At 43.2% G+C, this 12,522-nt stretch overlaps 1 long non-coding RNA gene across 1 annotated transcript in view; it reads left to right on the top strand.

Moving 5' to 3' along the window:
• LOC141153173 (uncharacterized) overlaps positions 1–8,508 on the top strand; it is a 29,292-nt gene extending 20,784 nt beyond the window's left edge. Inside the window, exons 2-3 of the long non-coding RNA XR_012247254.1 lie at positions 7,779–7,885; positions 8,066–8,508. This is a non-coding gene — a long non-coding RNA (uncharacterized lncRNA). The remainder of the gene's footprint in view (positions 1–7,778; positions 7,886–8,065) is intronic.
• Positions 8,509–12,522: the final 4,014 nt, after the last annotated feature.

The following is a 12,522-nucleotide window of genomic DNA, read 5'->3' as shown; positions in this document are numbered from 1 at the left end:
CCCTCTAGTTGGCCACACCCACTAGGCGTCCTCGCTCTATACAAGTGTATGGAGTGAGGCCACGCCCACTTGACAGGCTCTGGCCGGGAGTGTGCATAACGCATACATACCCTCCTGTCCCAGCTCAGAAACCGGTGAATCCCCGCAGCACACGGTGCTTGCTCTGGGGGTATTCATAAGTCTGCAGTCACACAGAGTGATTACAGACTTATTGATTTGGACCGGACAACCCCTTTAAATAATAATCGCACCACAATACCCTTTTGTTTACACTGTCAGTGACGTAAACATAGCATATAAAGACAATTCCAGTTGAATGGATTTTCCCAAGATAGTAAGTTATCTTCTTTCCATCTGGGTATCACTGGGGCCCCCAGCATTCCCCCCTTCCCCAGCAATCCCCAAAATGGGGCATGCACACCTCCACTCTATTTATTTCCCAATTAGACTGCTGGAAAATGCTGAGCAATATACTCAGCTATATTTCTCAGTTTAATAGTCAATTATTGGAGAGTCCAGAGCTGGCAGATGACGGAGATTGGACTGACCTGCCAATGAAATGCAGGAGCCAGGCACCAGGATTGGACCAGTGTTGTGGATCTGATTTTCAGTTTTTACCATCAGTGTTTCATTAGTGATTTTCTCATATGCAAAAAATAAATTAATAAATTGCAAAGCTTCCCCTATCCATTACAATTTTATGAGGGTTGTCCACTGCTAGAGAACCCAAGCATAATCAATTCAGGACCCAATTAAAATAAAAACCGTGTACACTCACCTCCTGCACTGTATAGTAATTCTAGGTAAGCTTATAAGTCTTTAAACTGGACTATTTCAAGGGTCAAAATGCTTTATATTTCTACTGTTCCAGCTTACATTTATAGCAAATATTTGCCATGCACACTTTAACTTAATGCTGTTGTAACGACTAAGACTGTATGCTTTTATCTGGTTACATTTAGCGTATGTTTGGCCATCAATTGCTCTCTTATATTATCTGTTTACATTTTTAGGCTCGAGTCCATTCCCTCCGCTGCTTACATTTCACAGTTTTTGTATGTACATATCTGGGCATTAGATGCCTTGGGAATTTCAGGATTTGTGCGTCCAAAAAAAAGAAGCATATGTCTGAAAAACATCTCATATCTTCAGATCCTGAATTAAAATCACTTTTTTTTATTAAGACCAGTTCAAACCTGTAAAGAGTGCAATAAAAAGTATATGGACTTCTTATTGTCTTGCATCCAAACATCTGAAATTTTAACAGAGCTTCAGAATGCACCAGTTTATCTTCATTTATTACAACGTTATGGACCATTGGAGGCCATAAATATCACAGATCATTCTTTTGATATATTGAAGTGTCTATTTTAAGCAATTATGTGCAATTTTGTTGAAAAACCTATTTTGGGGGTGTTGAAATATCCTTTGTTTGACCATCCACCAAGATAAATATGGTTGTCCCTGGTACAGTGTTTGGGATCACATATGAGATATAACCAACATGGGTAGTAAAGTCTTTGACAAGGTGGTTTGAAGATTCACACTTCCAGAGCTCCAGTTACTTTTTGCAAATTACCATACATTTACTATCCTATGCATTACCATGCTCTTGCCCAACTTCTGCTTTGATGTCCAAACAGTGGGACCTGGAGTCTCTAGTTCCTGACTTGTCCCTGAAAAGAGTCCTGTCCCACCAGCATTTCCAATTTGTGCCATTGTCTGAACCTGCAGTAATATCTGGCTTATGTTGAAATTTATATCTCATCTGTAGGTAGGATGATATAGAGCAGAAGAAGCTGATCAGATTGATAGACTTTCGTGTGGGAAAGTTTCAGTAAAACTTGTAATTTATTCTTTGAAATCCCTGGTGTTTTTATTAGTGATGGGCGAGCACTAAAATGCTCGGGTTGAGCACATTGGAATACTCGGGTGCTCGACCCGAGCAACGAGCCCAATGTAAGTCTGTGGGAAACTCGAGCATTTTTCAGGCGGCTCCCCTGCGGTCTGCAGAGGGCCTAAAAATTGCCCAAATCGATGGGAACAGTACTCAAATGACATAGGGACAACATGGGTGTAACGGGTCTGGTAGGCGGAACCTCTGAGCTACTATACAAGGGGGCGGTCCTTGTAAGGGAGCGGGTGGCGACCAGGGAAGACGGGCAGGCAGTCACAGCAGGTGACCGGGACAGTCTCTGGGTGAACGGGCAGGAGGTCACGGCAAGTGACCGGGACAGTCTCTGGGTAAACGGGCAGGAGGTCACAGCAAGTGACTGGGGCAGTCTCTGGGTGAACGGGCAGGAGGTCACAGCAAGTGACCGGGGCAGTCTCTGGGTGAACGGGCAGGAGGTCACAGCAAGTGACCGGGACAGTCTCTGGGTATAGGGTAGGTACGACCTGTGACGGCTGAGCCTCCAGGTAGGCTAGCAGGCGGATGACAGATGAGTGCTCCCAGGTGAGCAGGCGAGAGTCTCTGGAAAAGCAGGTGGTCACAGCACGTGACGGCAGAGCCTCCAGGTAGGCAAGCAGGCAGGTAGCGGAGGAGCGCTCCCAGGTGAGCGGGCAAGAGTCTCTGGAATAGCAGGTGGTCACAGCAGGTGATGGCGGAGCCTCCAGGTAGGCTAGCAGGCAGGTAGCAGAGGAGCGCTCCCAGGGGAGCGGGCAAGCTGGTCCATAGACAGACTGACAGGAGTAGGAAGGCAGACCGTCGGACCTCAGGCTAGCAAGCAGGTAGCAGGAATATCAGGCAGGAAACAGACAGCAAACTGGCAGGAATCAGGCAGGTAACTGGCAGGTAACTGGCAACGGGACCTGAGGGCTGAAGCAGAGTAGTGAACAGTGCAACAACATTGCTCGGGCACCTCCATTTTGGAGGAGGTGCCTTATATATGGTGAAGTCCTCCGGCCATTGGCCGGGGACTCCTTAGGACGGCGCGCGCGGCCCCTTTAAGAGGGAGGGAGCGCGCGTGCGCCCTAAGCACAGTGGCCGGGAAGGAGCGCGCGCTGCCAGCAGAGCGGGAGGAGGACGCCGGGCTCGGAGCAGAGAGGTGAGGGGAACAGCGTCCCTGCCTAGCAGAGGGCAGGGACGCCGACGCTACAATGGGGAAGACCCCTGGAAGCATTTCTGACTCCCAGGTCACTTCTGTCAACAACGTTGTCAGAGGTATTACGGCACTTTTACGGACTCACAATAAAACATACAAAAACGAAACCAAAATGGATTTTCCTGGGAAATATGTTAAGGAACATCCTTTCCAGGGTAATGACTTGTATATAAAGCAAAATAGATAGCCCAAGGTGTGGAGGAGTATTTTTGTTTTTGGTTATGTTCACACCTAGCGTTTTTGACACGTTTTGCACTTTTGCATTGCTTTCAACCGTGACAAATGCATTCACCAGGTAATGTTTCATTTATGAAGGAGGGACTCTGAAAGTCAAAAAGCCTAATTTTATAGAGCCATCAGGCGGCCTTTACTATTCTTAAAGGGCCAGCAGTCGGCCCTCACTATTCTTAGAGAGCCATCAGTCGGCTATGTTTTTTTGTTCCCATTACTAAAGAGTGGGTCTCCTATACTGTTATTGCGTATGCAGTGAATGGTAGGGCTGCCCAAAATTTGGACGCACCCAGTACCCCTTTGAAGAGGGTACACACTGCTTCTTCCTGCCTGTTGGGGTGCTCTGCCTCCCTCCCCCTGTGTGCTGCTGTCCTCGCTCTGCATGTCCTCCTGCCAGGTTGGGTCAGTTACTATATCATCCACCACCTCGTCTTCCACTTCCACACCCTGGTCTTCCTCCTGACTTTCTGGCAATTGTGGCTCATCATCATCCACCTCTTGTGACACTTTCCCACGGTCGCCTTCGTGTGACCGTGGCTGCTCAAATATTTGGGCATTGCTACATGCGATCTCCCCTTGCCCTGCTTCAAGTGGACCGGGCGACAGATCCGAATCTATAAATGGAAGAGTGAATGGCTATTCAGAGTGTCCAAGTGTGGGATCATTTGTCTCCGGGCACTCAGCATGGTGGGAGGAATGAGGATCAGGGTGATAAATATGTGGTCCAAACTCACGGCTACTGAGACTTGACCGTGTGGAAGACAGGGTGGTGGTGGTGGTGTTGGCTAAGTGACTGGAAGCATTATCCGCTATCCAGCCAACAACCTTTTGACACTGCTCTGGGTTCAATAGTGGTGTGCTGCGGTCCCCTAGGAATTGGAACAGGAAGGTCGGGCGAGAAGATGTGGGTGTTTGTTGTGGCACAACTTCAGCTTGCCCACGGCCTCGGCCTCTGCATGCACCATCACATCCAGTTCCCCGTCCCTTACCACACGCCTTGCCCATTTTAAATAGAGGACAATATCTTCCATGCTCACTACAAATGGCTGAATTTGGAGCAAAGTTATATGTAATCCGTGTGATGGAGAAACCACAGTTTTAAATACCTGGCCTGTAGGTAACTATTTTGAACAGCAAGCCGGTGACAAAAACTTTGCTGACACACTGAAAAAAAATTAGAATGGAGGCCAAAAATGGCAGAATTTTCAGAAAACGTATATGTGATGCGTGTGACGGACAAACCACAGCTTTAAATACCTGGCCTGTAGGTAACTATTTTGAACAGCAAACCGGTGGCAAAAACTTTGCTGACACACTGAAAAAAAATTTGAATGGAGGGCAAAAATGGCAGTATTTTCACCGCAATTATATGTGATCTGTGTGACGGACAAACCACAGTTTTAAATAGCTGGATTTTTAGCGCTGTAATATGGAAAGGACCTGGGTGTATTCTGCAGTGCCAACAAGCAAATGGCGCAGAAAAACCGTGTTCTCTGGATTGCTTTTTAAGCAAACAATGAGGATTAAGAACTATCTAACAGCAGCATAAGGCAGAACTGGAATGGAGCCTCTTGTGCTATATGCACTGCAGTCTGCTATATACACTGCCTGCCTGCCTATATACACTGCCTGCCTGATATCTCTGCAGATGGATTAGTCCTCAGAAGGACTGTTTGTTGAGATGGATATGTGTAATGTGCTTGTTTTCTCCCTACACTACTTAATACACAAGCAAATCTCTCCCTAGCTCAGCAGCACCTCTCCCTATACTGCCTGATTGCGGAGTAGACTGACGAGCACAGTGGCGCCAGGTCTGATATAGACCTGATGACGCTATGCGGCCAGCCAATCACTGTAATGCCACAACCAACATGGCTGCGGCATTACAGTAAGTGGCAGGCAATCCCTGCATGTTGATTGGCGCTCTAGAGAGCGCCAAACATGCAGGGAGGGGACCTGAGCTTCCGCCCGAGCATCTTGCAAGTACTCGGCGAGCTCCGAGCATCTCGAGTACTGAGATGCTCGCTAGTTTTTATGCATAAGATTCAAGTGGGTGGTTCTATTCAGTGATTGACAGTCTTTCTTGTAGCTGTCAATTACTAAGTACCTTCCGGACTCATATTCATACCAGGGATTTCAATTATTAAAATACAAGATACACTGAGTCTTACCAACAGCCCCTTTCTACAGAAAGACAGTTTCTCACATGAAAAACCTTAATGGTGTACTTCCCTCATTGCCAAACACCGACTGGAATGGAACAATTTCATCCTTCTCTCTCCCCAACACCTAAGACACCTGAACTGACCCTCACTGAATTGCGGGGTCACACTTGACCCAACATTAAACAAAACTTGCATAGGAGAAGTAAAACAGGAACCTACATTAGATCAACTATTGCAAATTTTGGCTGATAATGTCTTACTGGCCTCTGAAATGACTTCTTTCTCAGCCACTGAGATTACTAGTACTGTCCAAATGAGAGACTTTGCCTCCCATTTTGATTATACTGAAAACCATAATGACATCATATTGAGAAGAATCGCCAATTTAGAGGCCAACCAGACAAACATTCCAGTGGATTTATATGCCATGTTTAACAAAGTATTAAACTGCCCTTAGGGTCACACAACCTCTGACATACTCTTCGAAGCTCCATGTATCCAATCAGCCTAGAGAAGTTCTTATTCATACAACTGCATAAGTCAAAGCCCTGCATGATATCTTTCAATATCATTTGGCTCACCCTATGCAGTGGGTGAAATAAGTATTGAACATGTCACCAATTTTCTAAGTTAATATATTTCTAAAGGTGCTATTGACATCAAAGCATAGATGTCCATAAATTAAGTTATGTGTAATAATGAGAAATGACAGGGAAAAAGGTATTGAACACATGAAGAAAGAGAGGTGCAAAAAGCCATGAAAAGTCATGACACCAGCTGAAATCTATCAGTAATTAAAGCAATTCTGCCACTTATTGAAAAATAATATCAGCTGTCTCAACTGAGTTATAAAAAGGTGTCTCATTACCAAGGTGTCTCACAAGAAACATCTCATGATGGGTAAAACCAGTGAGCTGTCTCAAGACCTTCACTACTTATTGTTGCAAAACATACTCATGCCATTGGTTACAGAAGAATTTCTAAACTACTGAAGGTTCCAGTGAGCACTGTTGAGGCCATAATCTGGAAGTGGAAAGAACATAATTTCACCATAAACCGACCACAGCCATGTGCTCCTTGCATGATTTTAGACAGAGAAATGAGAATAATTATCAGAAGAGTTGTCCATGAGCCAAAGACCACCTGTGGAGAGCTCCAGAAAGACCTGGAATCAGCAGGTACAATTGTTTCAAAGAAAACTATAGGTAATGCACTTAACCTCCATGGCCTGTATGCATGCTCACCACGCAACATGCCATTGCTGAAGAAAAATCAAGTTTAAGAACATTTAAAGTTTGCTCAACAACATTTAGACTAGCCTGTGAAATAATGGGAGAATATAGTCTGGTCAGATGAGACCAAAACTGAACCCTTTGGATGCTATAAACATACCATGTTTGGAGGCCATAAGGCACTGCATATCACCCCAAAACACCATACCAACAGTGAAGTTTGGAGGTTAGAAGATCATGTTGTGGGGCTGTTCTTCAGCACACGATACTGGCAAACTTCATATTATTGAAGGAAAGATGAATGGACAAATTCTTGATAAGAATCTGCTGCCATCTACCAGTATGATAAAGATGAAATGAGGGTTGACATTTCAGCAAGACAGTGATCCCAAACACACAGCCAAGGAAACTCTCAATTGGTTTCACAGAAAGAAAATAAAGCTGCTAGAATGGCCGGGCCGATCATCTGACCTGAATCCAATAGAAAATTTATGAAAGGAACTAAAGCTCACAGTTCATAGATGGAGTCCACGGGACCTTCAGGGTGTGGAGAGTGTTTGTGTGAATGAATGGGCCAAAATCACACCTGAGCAATGCATGCGACTAGTTTCTCCATACAATAAGTGACTTAAAGCTGTCATCACCAACAAAGACTTGTGTACGAAATATTAAATAAATTTCAGCAAGCGTGTTCAATACTTGTACTTTCTCATTCTTACACATAACTTAATTTATAGACATTTATAGACATCTATAGTTTGATTTCTTTGCCTGTATGGAATGGATGGCTTGTTACCGACATCTTGTGAGAATTTCATGTCAATAGCTCCTTTAGAAATTTCTTTACTTAGAAAATTGGTGACATGTTCAATACTTGTTTCACCCACTGTATATGAGACATACTGTAAACCAGTAAAGGATGCAGCAAGGAAGGCAAGCATCCTCCAAGAGACGGAGTCACCCATTTCATATCATCTAGCAAATCGGTTCTTACATTTTTATAATTAAGTCACAGGAAGAACTAATTACAGCCTTCTCATTCCTAGGTATGGATGCTTTTTCGGTACCTACTGGACTGTACTGGGAATTGTTCCCTCCTGCTCCTTCTCCACTGCTAGCAGACACAGATGTTTTTTTCTGAAAGTACTTAGAGGTATACCCAAATATTTTAAAGAAGCTTTTAAAATGTCTCAATTGAGAGCCTAATCTCTCCTATATAGGATGAACACTTTGCGGGGATATTTGCTGGGATTTTTTGTGGGCTGCATATGAAGTACCTCCATGCTGTCTTTTTATTACTTACTAAACATTTTCTTCATTCCTTCCCCCATAGCACCTGGAACACTGAAGACAGCAGAGCCACCAAAGGAGACAAATGTTATTGACTAGGCCATTCACTGCTCAGCTGAATTTTCCAGTCTTTACTTTTCTTCCATTGTTATTGTTAAGGCCAATTACCTTTTCTCCCAATAGGAAGATTGACTCATAATATTTATGTATAATATGCCAATAACTGTTTTATCTCATGTCCGCTACAATCCTAATATATCACAATTTTAGGATTATTTTACTTAATAATTGTTCAAAACCCTCCACAACAGTGATAGTCTTTGTGGATTTTCTTCCTTCCTGTGGGCCTGTTCCTCCCTCTGATACCATTGGGTTTATCTTACCAATTATCTCTCAGAACCTTACCTCAAAAATGTACTTCCTCTTATTCACACCATAAGAGGTGACCTCCATTATCTCAATAAAAGTCCTAAATTATTCCAATAATTCCGTTCAAACGGTAAAATAATCTTTGTGATCTACCTTCAAAACTTGCCTAATTTATTGACTAGTGCAGGCATGCAAATCTCAAACACTTGTATGGTACACCTTCTTTTATCATTCTATTTTCTTCACTTCTTCATCCTCTATTGGACAATCTATCCTTTCTTTCCTGGAGTAGAGTAGATCCTTGTCGTTTCCTTATTTGGCAACAAGCAAATCTGTTCTGGGTTGATCATTTTTCAAAAAAATATTATTTGAAAAACAATACACAAACTATCTGCTACTCTGGAATTTTTCCATAGAATCCTGCCCCTTAACCTTTGAGTATGCCCTAAACTCTGTAACTCTTTGAGATCGCTTACCTCACTTTGAGATTTTGGCCTCTCCTCTCACTGCCTTCAAAACCTATATGATCGGCAACTTGATTTCTCTAACATGCCCTTTCTCTCAAATATAACATGCTTATCTCTTCATTCAAAATACCTTGACAGTACTGGTTGTGTATTGAGAATTTCCAGGAATATACAACTATATGATCCAAAGACTTTTGCCTCCTTTATATCTATGCTGGTAATGACAAAGTTTCTTCAACTATTTTTTTTTCCTTTTTATGTTTTTGTTTTCCTTTTCCTTTCTTTTCTTAGTCTTTTCTTGTATCGTTGTTAGAATTTGTTCTTCTGCTTATCAGATTATCAGATAAGCCATTTATAACCACTATCTGACACTTCTATTTCACTTGAGTCAACGTTGTTATCCTTATTGAAACTATTGTAATTTTTTTCACTTTCCGGGCTCTGCACAGGCTTTCCCATATCGTTGTTTGTTGTGGTAAACTATGTATAGTAGAACACTCATATATATATATATATATATATATATATATATATATATATATATATATACAGTACACACCAAAAGTTTGGACACACCTTCTCATTTAAAGATTTTTCTTTAATTTCATAACTATAAAAATTGTACATTCACACTGAAGGCATCAAAACTATGAAGTAACACATGTGGAATTATATACTTAACAAAAAAGTGTGAAACAACTGAAAATATGTCTTATATTCTAGGTTCTTCAAAGTAGCCACCTTTTGCTTTGATGACTGCTTTGCACACTCTTGGCATTCTCTTGATGAGCTTCAAGAGGTAGTCACCGGAAATGGTTTTCACTTCACAGGTGTGCCCTGTCAGGTTTAATAAGTGGGATTTCTTGCCTTATAAATGGGGTTGGGACCATCAGTTGTGTTGTGCAGAAGACTGGTGGATACACAGCTGATAGTCCTACTGAATAGACTGTTAGAATTTGTATTATGGCAAGAAAAAAGCAGCTAAGTAAAGGAAAACGAGTGGCCATTATTACTTTAAGAAATGAAGGTCAGTCAGTCTGAAAAATTGGGAAAACTTTGAAAGTGTCCCCAAGTGCAGTTGCAAAAACCATCAAGCGCTACAAAGAAACTGGCTCACATGAGGACCGCCCCAGGAAAGGAAGACCAAGAGTCACCTCTGCTTCTGAGGATAAGTTTATCCGAGTCACCAGCCTCAGAAATCACAGGTTAACAGCAGCTCAGATTAGAGACCAGGTCAATGCCACACAGAATTCTAGCAGCAGACACATCTCTACAACAACTGTTAAGAGGAGACTTTGTGCAGCAGGCCTTCATGGTAAAATAGCTGCTAGGAAACTACTGCTAAGGACAGGCAACAAGCAGAAGAGACTTTTTGGGGCTAAAGAACACAAGGAATGGACATTAGACCAGTGGAAATCTGTGCTTTGGTCTGATGAGTCCAAATTTGAGATCTTTGGTTCCAACCACCATGTCTTTGTGCGACGCAGAAAAGGTGAACGGATAGACTCTACATGCCTGGTTCCCACTGTGAAGCATGGAGGAGGAGGTGTGATGGTGTGGGGGTGCTTTGCTGGTGCCACTGTTGGGGATTTATTCAAAATTGAAGGCATACTGAACCAGCATGGCTAGCACAGCATCTTGCAGCGGCATGCTATTCCATCCGGTTTGCGTTTAGTTGGACCATCATTTATTTCTCAACAGGACAATGACCCCAAACACACCTCCAGGCTGTGTAAGGGCTATTTGACCAAGAAGGAGAGTGATGGGGTGCTACGCCAGATGACCTGGCCTCCACAGTCACCAGACCTGAACCCAATCGAGATGGTTTGGGATGAGCTGGACCGCAGAGTGAAGGCAAAAGGGCCAACAAGTGCTAAGCATCTCTGGGAACTCCTTCAAGATTGTTGGAAGACCATTTCCGGTGACTACCTCTTGAAGCTCATCAAGAGAATGCCGAGAGTGTGCAAAGCAGTCATCAAAGTAAAAGGTGGCTACTTTGAAGAACCTAGAATATAAGACATATTTCCAGTTGTTTCACACTTTTTTTGTTAAGTATATAATTCCACATGTGTTAATTCATAGTTTTGATGCCTTCAGTGTGAATGTACAATTTTCATAGTCATGAAAATACAGAAAAATCTTTAAATGAGAAGGTGTGTCCAAACTTTTGGTCTGTACTGTATATATATATATATATATATATATATATATATATACATATTACGCTCACACAGTATCATAGAAATAAGTCAGTAGTTCTACTTATCAACTTAACATTCATCACTGAAATACATTACATATGACATTTTATAAATACAGCAATATTCTCTTAACATTTACTGCTATCTCTTAAAACTGTACACGCCATCACCATCATTCCAGATTTTCCACATCAACATGCTTCATCTGTTATTATTAGTGATAGGCGAGCACTAAAATGCTCGGGTACTCGTTGCTCGGGTCGAGCAAATTGGAATACTCGGGTGCTCGACCCGAGCAATGAGCCCAATGTAAGTCTATGGGAAACTAGAACATTTTTCAGGCGGCTCCCCCCAGCAGTCTGCAGAGGGCCTAAAAATTGCCCAAATTGATGGGAACAGTGCTCAGATGACATGAGAACAGCATGGGGAAGACCCCTGGAAGCATATCTGACTCCCAGATCACTGCTGTCAGCAACGTGGTCAGAGTATTACAACACTTTTACGGACTCACAATAAAACATACAAAAACGAAACCAAAATGGATTTTCCTGGGAAATATGTTAAGAAACATCCTTTCCAGGGTAATGACTTGTATATAAGGCAAAATATACACATCATCAGACACATGCATACAGTGCTGAAAAGACATGGGAACAGCAAGGAGAAGACCTCTGGAAGCATCTCTGACTCCCAGGTCACTGCCTAAAAGTGTGCCCATCATAAGCGATCCTTGGTGCATGCGAAGATGCCTCCTGCCATGCACCTGTCGTTGCAGACTTGCAAAAATCACCGTCTACGTCCTTGTCCCACTGCAGCATTTAGTTGTCCCTACCCCATTCCTTGGAATGCAAGCGCAAGTATGCAGGCAGCCACCCACCCACCCACAGGCTGCAATACTATACTGCCAAATTTTTAACAGCTGCTTGCACTTGAAATGTGGTCTTTTGGCTCGTGGAGGCGGAAGCTTTTCACAACCTCATGTCGGCGGCGGCCGAGTGTCCATACTTGGTCCACAGCCACCACTATATTTCCCGGTATCGCCTCCGCCTTCCACAAGCACGGGTCCCACAACATAACCCGTGCTCTCCCCAGTGCACTTACTGGGAAGGACCGCCTAACCACAAACACGTGGACAGGTGAATGTGGCCAGGGACAGTACGGAGCCAGTCCACAACTTTTTTTGCTAAGAATTGTATTTAGCTCGGTGAAAGGACTGGCATAGAGGGAAACAGTATGTACCCTGCGTGCCATTTCTCCCAGGAAGTCCTGTAATTGAGGTTGTTGCAGAAGCAATGGCAGCCCGTCCAACATCAACTCGACCTTGCCGGTGGTGCTTTGACACACACACATCTTTCTTTGTGCATTTAATGTCTTGAATACAGAGTTGGACAATGGCCTTATCTGTAATGCGTTTTGAGAAATGACATGCATAAGCATGGCCGATCCACATTAAAAAAGCAGCC

The sequence above is a fragment of the Phyllobates terribilis genome, unplaced genomic scaffold (genome assembly GCF_046119375.1).
Source record: "Phyllobates terribilis strain yellow unplaced genomic scaffold, ASM4611937v1 Scaffold_7__3_contigs__length_470593459, whole genome shotgun sequence".
Taxonomy (NCBI): Eukaryota; Metazoa; Chordata; class Amphibia; order Anura; family Dendrobatidae; genus Phyllobates; species Phyllobates terribilis.
The sequence above is the reverse complement of the archived record's forward strand: the minus strand, read 5'-3'. Positions and strand labels throughout refer to the sequence as shown.